The sequence below is a fragment of the Lissotriton helveticus genome, chromosome 7, assembly GCF_964261635.1.
Source record: "Lissotriton helveticus chromosome 7, aLisHel1.1, whole genome shotgun sequence".
NCBI lineage: Eukaryota > Metazoa > Chordata > Amphibia > Caudata > Salamandridae > Lissotriton > Lissotriton helveticus.
In genome coordinates, this window is record NC_136068.1 from 1,728,953,213 (window position 1) to 1,728,967,453 (window position 14,241).

Here is a 14,241-nt window from a genome sequence, read left to right on the forward strand (position 1 = left end):
TGGCTGTTTATTTATTAAACAGACACACATGTGCATTGACTCTCCTAATTGATTCCCGGTTGTGTTTGATCATAAAGTGAGTAAAGCTTCCCTAAATCCATCCATTGAAGGTGGAACAAGTGCCAAGTCCCTCCCGCGATGTCTCGTAGAGTTCAGATATTTTACGAGATGGGCAGAGTCCGACGTGCACCTAATCTCTGGAGGGCGAACATGATCCATGAGTCGGTTCTTTCCCACCAGTCTTGTCGTCACCCGAAGGCTGAGGGCGGTCACTTGGATGAAGCAGAGAAGATCCAGGACTGAGCTCCCCACAGCTGTCAGGAGCCCAGTCCTTCCAGAGAGCGCTTGAGAGCACCTCGGGGCTGACAGGATCCCAGCCCTGCCAAAGAGCGCTGCAGGGCATAGCATCTCACAGCTAAGGCAGAGCCCAGTCCGGCCAGAGAGCGCTGCAGGGCATAGCATCTCACAGCTAAGGCGGAGCCCAGTCCGGCCAGAGAGCGCTGCAGGGCATAGCATCTCACAGCTAAGGCGGAGCCCAGTCCGGCCAGAGAGCGCTGCAGGGCATAGCATCTCAAAGCTAAGGAGGAGCCCAGTCCGGCCAGACAGCGCTGCAGGGCATAGCATCTCACAGCTAAGGCGGAGCCCAGTCCGGCCAGAGAGCGCTGCAGGGCATAGCATCTCACAGCTAAGGCGGAGCCCAGCCCGGCTAGAGAGCGCTGCAGGGCATAGCATCTCACAGCTAAGGCGGAGCCCAGCCCGGCTAGAGAGCGCTGCGTGAGTGACAGCGCATCTCACAGCAGACGGCTGCAGGGCATAACATTACATTACATCTCACAGCTAAGGCGGAGCCCAGTCCAGCCATAGAGCGCTACAGGGCAGAGTACTTCACAGCAGACGAGAGTCCAGTCCTGCCAGAAAGGGCTACAGGGCAGAACATCTCACAGCTGAAAGGAATGCAGTCCTGCCGGAGAGCGCTGCATGGCAGAACATCTCACAGCTGATAGGCGCTAGTATTGCCAGAGCGTCCTGCGGGAAACAACTGCTCACAAAAGACGGAAGCTAGCCCTGTCAGAAAGAGCTAATCACAAGAGACAGAGGCTAACCCTGTCAGGGCGTGTGCTGCGGGAAACCTACTCACAAGAGACAAGCTCAAGCTAGCCCTGTCAGAGCGGCTGTCGGCCAGTGCTGCTTTCAAGAGACAGTACCCCGCTTGTGCCAGATCCTGCTGGGGGGCAGCGCATCTCACAGCTGAAAGACATCCAATCTGACAGAGAGTGCTGTGGAGCAACTACTCACAGCTGACAGGAACACAGCGCTGCTGACAGGGGCCCGGCCCGGCCAAAGCGTACTGTGGGACAGCGCATCTCACAGCTGACAGGAACCGAGCCCTGCTTACAAGAGCCCTGTCTCGCTGAGCATGCCACGGGACTGAGCCTGCCACGAGCCCAAGGCGCCTAGAAAACTCCAGGAGCTTGATGCGCAGTTTGGAGAGGAGAGCCTCACTTACTGGAGGCAGCATCACGCCCAGGTACTGTCCTCGAGCTGCTTCTGATGGCTCGTGCTGCGTTATGAGCTATTGTGGTATCTGTCTATGTCCCTTCTCAGTGCACTTCAACACCTTGATAACATCATTAATATTTCGCATAGTGGTTCATTTGTTAGGCCATGTCCATGTCATGGTGTGTTATCTAAACAGCGTTAGACTTTGATACCATAAGCCAGGCTATGTTTTGCTCAACCATGTTCTATTTTTTTTGTTTTGTTATGGAAGATTAATTTATGGTATGTTTTAAGTTGTGGTGCGACGTGCCCGGCTTTTCTTTGACTTATTTCATGTTGAACTGTTACGTTATTTTGAGTTATCTTATTTTTGCACTGTGTTATTTTCGTTCGACTCTTTTAAGATATGCTATACGTTATGTTATAGTATTTAATGTCATCACTTGTTGACATGTATTCGGCTCTGTTATACTATGTTCTATTATTCTTCATTTCATTCGGTTGGGCTATATTACAATATTATATTATTAGATACTATGCGTTGCTATTATTACACTACTTTACACTATGTTCTGATGTACTATCTTCAGTTGTGTTCTATTGTGCAATGCTACTCTATGTAATGCTAAACTAGGCTATGGCATGCCAACGTCGATACAAAGAGCAGTGCTTAATAGGCCTGAGCGAAGTTTTCGTCAACACTCGCTATGTGAAATCCACCCCTCCCCCCCATTACGCTACCCTTGCATAATTGGAAGAAGGTGGTTGGCAGAAAACTACAGCTTGCACTGTGCAAGATGCCGTTTTCAATGATTGCACAGTGCCGGATTCTTGTCCGCACTGTGCAATCATTGAAAACAGCATCCTGCACAGTGCGAACAGGCTACTACGCAGTTGTCGTAGTGCTACGCATAGCTCGCATAGTGCAAAGTGCACTTCGCGTAGCTACGCGTAGCGCTATTTCGCAAACTACGCCCAGGGTTAGTTAGAGCAAAGTGAAGGACAGGTGGAGCCTCATCAGGGTCTGTTGTGAGTTACGTAGGGGTATCTTTAGGGCCTATACTGGAATTTTGTGATTCTGTGGCTTTTTTTGCATCATTATAATTTTGACGCATCTGCCACATAATTCGTCATCTGCTGCATAATCTGCAGATTTTAACGAAAAAAACTAACTGTTTCTACCTCAAACGGATCAAAAGTAACTAAAAACATGGAGACATAGGTTTGCGCTGAATGGAAGAACTTTTGCAAAGCTTAACTGTTCATCTATCCGTTTTTTCTGTATTTGGTTGTTAAATTGGTAATAATGAGGTGAAATCTTTGCCCAGACAGTATTACTAAGAGTAAAAATGACAAAATAATGAAGCAATGGAATATAAAAATGTGCCACGCTGTGCTGCACAATTTGCCTTTTCTTGCCTCATAATTTAGTCAACCCTGGCTCATAATTTGGTGCTCCCATGTCGAATAATTCCAGTGGTCTTGACTACCGGCTGTGGTGTCTGTACCATGGTCTATTGATGCTTTATGAGGCTCTGTTTGGAATCATGTTAAGTCTGCTGGATGTACATGAGGTTCTGTCATGGTCTATCTGGGGAGTCTGGAATGTGCACATATGGGGCCGTTAGAGGGTATGTTGGTCTGCTGAGGGCTATGTGGGGGCCATTGCTGGGCAACATCTGGGGTGGGTCTGTTTGGGGGGTCTAACAAAGTTTTCTTGGGGTTTATGTAGTAAGTTTGGTTACATATAACACAAAAATCATGTTTTCTACCAGAAACTGGAAGTCAAACGCGACCATGATCGGAAGTGAATATCCATATAAAAGACTTGGCGATGGGTGAATGGTGGTGTGGGTGTGGGTGTGTGTGTGTTTATCTATTGCAGAATTACCTACAAACAAGCAATGGGTCACAGCACAGCAGAGAGATGTCAGTTCATATATACGGCACGAAATGTATTCATTTTGTGTTTCAAGCCCCTTCCAGGTTCCTGAGAACCAGAGATTTCTTGTTGACTACTTGGTAATTCCTTGCTAACCACTCAGTAATTACTTATTGACTATTTGGTGATTACTTGTTGCACACACAAACCATTTCTTTAATTCAAATATTTGGCAGCCTCTGTTTTGTTGTTTTATCTGGCACGCTGCAATCTTGGCACAGAGTGTGGAAATCAATTGTTTGAAGAGTGAAAAGGGATAAGCTTATCTGTAATTCTGTATAGACCCACATAAACCCGTTGACATCTGCACTCAATAAAATGCTCAGGCCCTTATTTTAAGTTTTTTTTTCTAAAATGTGGTTACAAAATTGCCCTTCATGGGAAAGCAGTGATGCTAATTTCACGTCACTTGTGGAAATCAGACAGAAACACTGTTCCTCCAACATACTCCTCATGTAGACCCGGAAGAATGAAGCTACTGCTTTATGTTTGTAAAAATGCCTTTTCAGATGTTCCGTATTGCAATTTTTAGTTTGCGACTTAATACCGATTCGATTTTTTGGAATGGGCGTGTTGAGGGCGTCCTTCCAAATACCAAATAATAGTGATTCATAGTAATAGCATTACTCTTTTACTATCTCCTTAAATCAGGTGCTAAGCCATTCCTAAGGGATCCCTTCCCCATTTGTGAATGTTGACGAAAACATTTTTTAAGAGAAAGCATTGGTCCCATCGACCACTGCTTACTCTTACAAAATGAAACTGACACTTTTCACTTTTTTTTATGCATCCTGTTTTCCTTTAAGGAAAATGTATTAAAAAATGAAATTGCTTTATTTAAAGCAATCACTGCTATAATGGTCTGCTGACCTCAGTAGGTCACCATGCCTGTGATGAATGTCATTCCTAAAGGATCACACTAAATATTCATACGGTAGGTTCATTTATGACCTACTAGGAATAGCTAATATAAAAATACAAGTTTCATACATTATGAATAGTGATTATCAGGTACAGTCAGAAAAAATAGCTTTTTGGAAATCGCAACCGAAATCTACATGGTCTCTTAATTCCACTTTTTAATCAATGGTTGCACCTGGTATGTACAGTGCTACAAAGTTGCTTCTCTGTGATAGAAAGCACTGTGTATAAAAAGTAACTGCCCCATTCTTAGTTTAATTGGAGTTGAGTCATGTTTTCAAGAAATGCACCTGCAGGGCTGGCTGTAGAGCGGTGGGACCAGTGCCACAGCCTCTGCTGACTTCAGGTGAGGGCGCCCTATTGGCACGTATATCATTGTTTCAAAAGCACCTGCTGCCATGTTCTTTGACTCCAGCAATTTTCGGGCAACAATAAAAATGTCAAGATAACTCCGGTGATTAATCTTCTTCCTGGTGATAGATATGAGTTTCGACTCATCATAAGGTAGCGCAGAGGGTTAATTTGCCTGCTGCAAAAATGTGTACCATTCATATCACAAAGTGCATATAATGTAAATAGGTCACTGGGTTACTGCCTTTGTCAGAGAGAACCCTTTGTCACTTGCAGTTTAGAAGTTAAAATCCTAACATAGAACAGTTAGCTATTAACTGTCATCATAGAGCTGCATGCAAACTGCAAGGTATAGATTACATACAGCGTTATGATTTTTTCCCATCTTTCATTATCATAATGATGCAAAAAGGGTAGAACTCCTTAAATTCTTAGTTTGCGTGTCTCCAGACCAAAAACTCTTAAACTATACTGCCTACCAGTAAGGATAACACATGACTCCTGCACCTTGCAGTCCACTGCCTTACGTAATATTTTCTATACATTTATTTACATACCTATGATTGATTGTTTCTGTGTAATGTATGTATGTGATGTAAAGTGCTCTGACAACCTACACTGGTATGAGTGGCACTATAAAACGAATTAAATGCATCTGGGAGAGAGTGGTTATGAAGACTTCTTGAGTGGCACTATTAACGGGTTGTAGTGAGGGAATCCATGGCTGAGGTGGTCGTTGGTGGGGTGCTAACAAACACTGTTGCACTGGGCACCACCAGTGCTAAAGCCGGGCATGTGCACCTGCTGCCATTGGACACATGGTGTCGCTCTGAGGGCATCAAAAGATTTTGCCACATAACCTTTGAAATGCTTAGCATGTCCTGGGTAAGCGCTGGCAGTGGGACTGTGTCCTGTGCCAATATGGAAGATGCATTATCCTTCGCCTAACCCTACTCTTAAATTCAAAGTAGCCGCCACCGTTGGCATGAACCACCCACTATAAGTGCTTATTACATTGGGCCTATTCAAAGACAATAAAATAAGTAACATTAAGGTATCATTAAGAGTTATGTATTCTGTTAAAACTGCAAAGAAATCCAAGAGTCAGAGGAACCTGTTTCATTCTCAAACCAGTGATGTGCATTTTGCAAACCAATTGGTTTGTTAATGGGAAGGCAACATGCGATGTCATCTATGTAGCACTAGGTCTTATCGGAAATAGTCCATTCTCAGTCAGTTGCAAAATGACCTGCCTAATGAATATTAATTAGGCTGGTCACCCTTTGAGATCTCTTTTGATTGTCTGCGATTACAAGGATGGAGCCTGGTAAGGTGCAGTAGACCTACAGAAGCAGCTCAAGCACATCTGGAAGGAAATCCAAAGTAGCTGTCACTGGCCCTAGTATCACAGCATGAAATTGGGCCATAAATGTAAAGCTCATCCAAACAGGGGCCACCCAAATACATTGGCCCAGGGTCCCCAAAATCCTTAAGATGTCACTGGACCAGTACCATGTTATGCGCAGAATCTTGCAGCCATTCGAATTGATTTTGCTGACACTTAATTAGAAAATCTACTTGTGAGGCAGCAAATCTGCTCAAGAAGCAGCCCTCTCAGAGGAAAGAGAGAGAAAGGGGGACTGGTGCTGCCTGATTTGCAATATTATGCCTGGGCCTTCCAGCTTTCACATTCGCGAGTGTTGCTGAAAATGCCTGTGAGTACAGTGGGAGGCGACATGTTTCGGGCTATGTTAAGGGGCGCTGGTATACCAGAAGAAGGATTTATGTTCAAATTTGGGGACCAACATTTTTTCAAAAAGGTCAAAGTTAAGGTCCTCCAGTCGATAGCAAAAAACTGGGCTAGATTAAGAAAAAAGGTGGGGCTCAATTACTTCTCAAATCTAGCGCCACTCTGCGATTCCCCAGGCTCGATAGAATGCCTCCAGGATAGTTTGACGACACCACTAAGAGATGCTGGGATTACAGTGTGGGGCGATCAGATTAGTGAAGATACTTTTGTCTCTTGGGAAGATCTAAGAGAGAGAGGAGGGACAGGTCTCTCTAGATTTAAGTATATCCAGCTAAAAAGCTGGGTACAAGTCCAGCGTAGTCGGAACATATCATTTGGTAGGGGCAATAGCCTGGAAAAACAGCTAGTTGTCAGGTCAGTGGGGAAAAGAGAGATCTCAGTGTGGTATTGGGCAATTGAAGAGGCAGCGGAATTGAAGAGGCAGCGGATGGGGTATTTAAGCTTGCAGTTGAGTGATGGGGGAGCACATGGGCACACTGTGTGATCATGTATGGCAGGACTTACTTAAAACTCATTTTAGATTAGTTAAACCTGCCTGGCTGAAACGGAACCATCTGTTCACTGCTCATAGAGCGTATCTATCCCCTCTCAGACTATCAACATTTTTGATAGGAAAAGTTTGTAATAAGTGTGGGATGGCAGAAGCATCGGACATACATATGTTTAAGGACTGCCCTTCCATCTCTTCCTTCTGGGAAAACGTGTGGAAGACTCTTGAGAGCATCTTGAAATTACCAATCCATACAGACCTGCCCCATATAATCTTCGGCCTCAATAGCAACATCGTAGGCCCTGCCAGATCTCTGTTATTCTACGCAATTTTAATGGCAAGGAGGCACATTTTCAAACATTGGATAGATCCAGTTCCACCTCACGACTCAGATTGGTTGACCTCACTAATGAAGTATCCAAGATGGACATGTCTAGAACATGTAGTAAGAAAAAAAATCGCATATTGGGACCTGTTGATTCAATGGAAGTAGAATAATTTTTTTTGGGGTACTATGATTATGCCTTTTGGATACTCCTTGGACTATTCTAACCGCCTGATTCATCAAGCTAAATTGCACTCGCAAAGGGCAAGATTCTCAGAATCTTGCCTTTTACGAGTGCAATTTTTGCATTTGGGATTCATCATCCCAAATGCAAAAATCGCTATTTAAGAATTTGCACATTTGCAAAGAATTGAATTTAAGGAATCTCTATTTGAGATTCCTTAAATGCAATTCATGAAGCATTTTAAAATTGCGAAAATGCAATTTTGGGCCGCTATTTACCGAGAGGTCAGACCTCTCGGTAAATAGCAAAAACTTAGAAAAATGCATTTAAATGCATTTTTCTAAGTTGCATGTTGCACACACACATGTCCTTTGGACATGTGTGTGCGCAACACCTGTTTCAATTTGCATTTAAGGGGTGCTACAGGGTGTCCTTTGGACACCCCTGGCACCCTTTAAATCGCTATCTTATTTGCGATTAGCTAATTGCTAATCGCAAATAAGGAATACTCCCCATTCATTCCTATGGGCCTTTTGGCCCATAGGAATGAATGGGGAGTTATTCCTTATTTGCGATTAGCAATTTGCTACTCGCAAATAAGGAATGTGTAGGAATCGCTATTTATTTAGCAATTCCTACATGAATACCGTTTTGCGAGTACTTAATAGCGATTCGCTATGAATCGCTATTAGGGGCTCGCAAAACGGCCCGTTGATGAATAAGGCTGTAAGCTCCCAGGCTATCAATAAAGTCCATCAGGTTTGTTTAAGACGAAGTTGGAGTAAACCCAATCCCCCTCTTGAATGGCAGGGGAAGCATCCTTCCGACCTAAAAAAAATATACCCTTACTGGCTGAGGTACCGATTTTATATAAGAAGCTAATGACTCTTAAGGTCAATCAGTGAGATTACGAACAGGCGGTTGGCTCTATCAAGGTGGTTGAAGGCGAATGAGGACAAAAAAAAAAGAAGCAGCCCTCTCACTGCGACCGCTCGTGGCCACTCGCATTAGAAAATGGCGCTAGGGGGTGCCGTATCTTGCTTGCATTTCTGAAGCCTTGTGGGAAAAAATTTCCCCATACGGCAATTGGCAGAATTTGGCCAAGACTCCACGGGGATAACACTGCAGTGCTAAGCATGTTCCCAAATTCTTAGTCGGAAACGCAGAATGCTACAGTTCATTCGCAAATGTGCTTGGTATTTGCAAACTGTGTACATCATTGCACTCTCCAGTGTGGTGCAAACTCCTGAATTCTCATTCATCTATTTGGAATAGAAATCATCTAATATGCAGATGATACACAGCTGATCTTATCGTTGGACAAAGCATCCTTTGAGTCAGAGTTTAATTTAAAAAACAGTCTCACTGCAGTTATCTGGTGTATGCAAGCCAAGAATTTAAAATATAACACAGGTAAAACCATGATTCTGCTGCTTGGAAAGTCAAACAGTTGTGCCCCAGCCAAATGGTGCCCCCCACCCCCGACATGCATCTGTTGAGGTCGTTAAAAAAATAAAATATGGGAATGAATTTTGATGCCAGAGAAAGACAGTGGCTTGGACATTGATAGCTTCCAAATTGGATTACTGTAACAGTCTGTTTGCTGGATTCTCTAAGCAGGCTACTCAAAAACTCCCCATTGTGCAGCACATGGCTGCCAAACAAGTGCTAAAACTTCCCAGACGATCGTCTGCCTCACCAGCTCAAAAGGCTTTACATTGGCTGCCAGTACATCAGAAGGTGCTTTTTAAAATTCTTCTGCTGACCTTCAGAGCCTACAAATCCACACGTTCGAGGTACTTGTTGGCCAGATTTACTCACTACACTACTAAAAGGAACCTGAGATCTTCCCATGCCAATCTTCTCAAGCATGTCTCTTTTAGACTCAGAATCCGAGGAGGCAAATCCATCTCAGCTCTGGACACTGAGGGCCTCATTACGATAGCAGGCAGACTATGTCCGCCTGCCTCCGTAGCGGTAAATGGGACTAACCGCCAGGGGTGCGGCGGTTCCACCAGGCCCATTATGATGCGACCGCCACCCTGGCGGTCGCATCCCGCATCTATTACATTGCAGCGGGTAGTGCTGTAAGCAGCACCCAACGCAATGTAATAGATGCCTGTTGTGCATTGCCACCATGTGCGTGCCAATGAAGGGGGGTACCATAGGTACCCCACAAGAGCAGCCACCAACACCCCAACCCCCGGGAGCACGCAACAGGCCCCCAAAGTCATTCACTGCATGCCTTTCCATGGCAGAATCTCCCCCATGGAAAGGCATACCCACCGCAGGCATCCCAATATGGATGAGGGTGCCTGCAAGGCACCGCCACCATATTGTGTGCCCTTTCCGCCCGGCCAGCATTCCGACCGGCGGAAAAGCGGCAGACCGTCTTTCCGTCCACCGTGGTGCCCCTTGCCATACTGATATGGCGAGGGGTGAAACAGGGACATTTGGTGGCGATCTGCCTACAATCCTAATAGGCCCCTAATAGACTTGGAATCAACTTCCCAGGCCTTAAAGATTCATCGATACTGAAGCAACTTTTAGAAAATGATTGAAGACCTGCCTTTTTGCAGTCGCCGACACACTCTGTTTCTCTCTTGTCCTTTGATTTAGTAACGTCTTAGGTCTGGTTTAGCATGTGTGCGTAGGTTATCTTCTGCGTAGAGCCAGGATGGGCCACTGGGAGGGGCAGTGTCCTTTATAAGTACTCAATTCAATTCCGAACCGCTGGGATTCTTGTTCTGAGGGCCATTAAGGGGGCGAGGGGGTGCAAACACATGAAAGTAGTGGTTGAGATGCTTCAAAAAGAAGGTGTGATTCGCAGAGATACGCCTGGTGAGTTCATGGAGAAGAAAGCTGGATGGGAGCCAACGAGATGTCAAGAAAAGAGAGTTCCAAGTCCTCCACAGGAAATACAATTATTAATTTGACTTTAAGTATATGCTATCATTCAATTGAAACGTTTATTGTAAGGCTGTTTAAAAACAACACTCATAAAATCATTTAGATAAATAAATTAAAGCAACAATAAAAGACACTAGTCTACAATCAGTCATAAAACAATGAAACAATAAAAACAAATGAGCACATTCATTCCGGCCTCCCTGTTACAGCCACAGCATATTTCACGACCCATCTCCGGGTGGCAAATAACACGTCCATTAACACTCTCATGGTGAAATAATCCCTACCAGTTGGCACGCTACAATGAGGGACACCTCAAAGACGCAGAACATAAGTGTTATCATCTCTACTTACTTCTAAACGGAGTAGCTCCTCATCACCAAAGTAGGAGTAGCACGCTGCACTGCAACAAACTGGCAAAGGAAGGCATCTTCCACTAGTGGCAGGGGCTTGGTGTTGCAAAGTCCCCCAAGCTCTGCACAACTCATTCTTGGTACACGTACAACACTCTACCAAAGTGCAAATAGAGGTCAATTACTCTTTGGCTGCACGTTCAATGGTGTTCCCGCCAGGGATCAAGAGCTCAGATCATTCTAAAGTAAAAGAAACTACCTTCCTCACCCACTTCACTGAATGTATGAATTCACATTTGGAGATGCTAATCACAAGCTCCTTCTGCATGTAGAAGGTGTCAAGAATCTCTTCATAGCATTGCACGGTGTAGTTTCTGCACTAAAAGCTTAGCATTGTTTGCGTAGAGGAGAATGTTCTGCTAGCATAATAGGGGATGTCTGCTTCTACCTCTACAAACACACTGCAAGTCCAATTATCAACAGAGCAAACAGTGTGCAGTTGTTGCACAGCCTTCTTAACCCTTTTTAGCACAGGGGATTGTAGTGGGAATTGTACGCTGACCTCATAAGTGCCCTTTGAAACATGTGATGGGTATTACTTCCGCGGAGATCCTGTTAGAACTTGGTCTACAACCACCCGGAGAGGCATCACCTTGAAAAGAACCAAATCAACAGTCAAGTGGATGACAGCCACCAGCATTGATCTGCATGTTTATTTAAAGGCTGGGATCAAACAGAACGTAAGGCGCTCCTTAGCTCCTATCCCTTCCTTAAATCAGGGCTGGGCATTTAATTGCACTCTCCAATCCAACACCCTGTGTTGCAGCTGAATCAGCCTCATTGGGACCATTCCAAGGACCTTTGCCTGGGCATCAAGCAAGGAAATTGAGCACTGACAGGATCTACCTTGCAACCCTTTTAAATAGCTGTACAATAACAGCATCCCTCCAAGGGCTTTGGTGGAGGAGGCTCAAACACGTGTTTGCATTTGACCCTGAGTTACACTTAGAAAAGGAACACTAATCACGTTGGGCCTGGAACTGGGGCTGACTTTGGACAGGACCACCTGTAAGCTCCTAATTGTAAAAGCCTCATGGTGGAGTCAGAGAGTCTAAGCTAGCAAACACATCCCCATGAAGCAAGCTCAAGAAATTGTCCTACCAGGTGCTATTGCAGTCCAGGTGGGTGGTACTTGATAGTACTTCACTATCTAGTCCAAGTCACACAAAGAACCAACCAGAAGGAAGCAGCATCCATAAGGTGAATACTACTATAAAAAAAACTAGAATGGTCAGGTGAGGCGGCAACAAGAGGCAGGAGGGCTGAAAAAAGGGAGTGAAATAAGCAGCCTCGCCACTTATGCCAAAAGTCTCCACTCACAGCTCTCCAGACCTCCTGCTCACACACACTGTCTAGTTGCATCCATTCGTCCCCCTTTTATGTAAACGAAAGTCTGCACACATGCCAATCAAAGTCTTAAAATGTTTACTAACAAAAAGAAAATATATCTGTGAGCCACTGATGCACGCAGTCAGATGGTTCCCCGAAGCAGAAAAGCAAGGAGCTCTTGAAACGAAGACAAAACATAAATATATGTAGTTTTACAAACAGCTTTCAATGACCTTATTAACCCCTTAGCTGCCACTGCACCCCAGTGCTAATACTTTTTTATGATATTGGGGACACTTTGTGCTTAAGCCTTTATAACTCTTTTCCAAAAAAGATATCCAGGCCAAGTTTGTGTCCGGTTTTTCGCCCACATGTTGGGCATTATAAAGGTATGGAGGACTGGTGGATTCCCCTAGATGGAATCAAGGAAACCACAAATAGCAAAATGTTAGATGCTTTTGGAAAAATAGAAAAAAGTACTGTCCATAAAAACTTTTTTTTTCATTAAAAAAAACACACCAATAAAGAGGTTGCTGTGTTAAGGCCACCATCTTCCCAGCTTTCTGGAACAAGCAGAGTTACAAAGAAGATTTTTTTTTAACCACAGTTTTTGCATTTTTTAAAGAGATATTGCACCTTTTTTGTGATTTCTACCTACTTGAAGTTTGTGGTGGAACCCATTGTGAACCTGGAAAGCTATACATTTTGAAATGTGGTCCAAAGACTCAATTCAGCAAAGATTCAGTTGTGTAAATCATTCATGGTTTATTCTTTCCTCCCTCGCCCACTCTCCCACCCTTTGAGAGAGCAGAAAGACTGTTGGGGCTGTATTGGGGTTGGGGCATGGCTTGTTGCCAGGAAAGGCTGCAATTCCCAGACTGGTGATGAATATGGATTTGAATCCAGTTACCAGGTTGTAAGGAAAGACAAACCTTTCATGGGCAGTGCCACTTTTTCCTGAGGATGGAAGCTGTTGAGACAACAAATTAGTTAATTGTAGTATAGAAATTCAGACCAAATTGGAGACAACACAGCTTTAGAGGTGAGGACCATTGCTCACCCCATCAATATTTCATGAGGACTCAGAGTAATAACTTGCAGCAGAAGTGTTGCTTGAGTTTTAGAACTTTACATAGATCCTAAACTACAGACATTGTCTCTCCCTATCTGAAGGGGTTTACCGAATCTTGGTAAAAAATCTCTAAGTATTGGCCAATTAGTCTTTTTTTTAAAAAACAATCTCTTGATTTACTTGTCATTCCAAACGTAACCGGTGAATAACATTGACAAGCTAGATTTTTACCATTGAAATACCATTTGTAATTCTTAATAAAACATGTTTTGTCCTATATATAAGGGATTATCTGTAGGGGTGGGCGGCAAATTCCTTTCCGCTAGCAAAACTTGAAAAATTTGGGCATTTCTGCGTTCCGCCCAGAACGCAAAAATGTGGAAACTTCCGCGATCCGCGGCGAAACGGAATTCGGGGCGCATGACATGGGCTGTTCCTCCTCATAAAGCTGTGTTGGGTCCTCGCGACTCTTTCTTTCCATCCGTCTCTACCTCGATCGCGATCCTACTGACTTGCTGGCCATCTTCCTCCATTTGTTCCCTAGTAAAATGGATCCAAAATCAAATGAAACTCTGTTGCTGGAAAAGCAGTCTGTTTCTTTCATTTTCGCTTTAAATTTGCCACTTTGGTAAGGAAAGTAAGTAAAGTAAGCACCCTGAGAAAATATGCCCTTAAGACTTACTTAACCAAAGGTTGACACCTGCCGGCATACATAATCTTGGCCTCCAAGCCCTGCATGTTGAAAGACTGCAGTGTGTGCCGGGGTTATTGAGCTATTTCATCCAGGCACACACGTCTATACGTCATCACGCGGCCCCATGCTTCATTGGATATATAGTACCACCCTCATCGACTCAGGATGATTTATGTTATTCCAAAAAAAGGGTTCCTGTGAGTATGTTATGTTATGTTAATATGTATTTATTAAGCGCTCGTACGCCCGGGGGCTTCATGGCGCTATAGAAGAGAACACAACACAACAGTTAAAAGGTGA

General features: G+C 44.2%; 1 protein-coding gene across 1 annotated transcript in view; it reads left to right on the plus strand.

The window, feature by feature from the left end:
• The first annotated feature begins 310 nt into the window (after positions 1-310).
• The window catches only part of LOC144767654 (free fatty acid receptor 2-like), a 144,265-nt gene continuing 130,334 nt past the window's right edge, over positions 311-14,241 (plus strand). The window contains exons 1-2 of the mRNA XM_078651051.1: positions 311-430; positions 486-1,528. The gene's annotated coding sequence lies outside the window, so the exon portion shown is untranslated. The remainder of the gene's footprint in view (positions 431-485; positions 1,529-14,241) is intronic.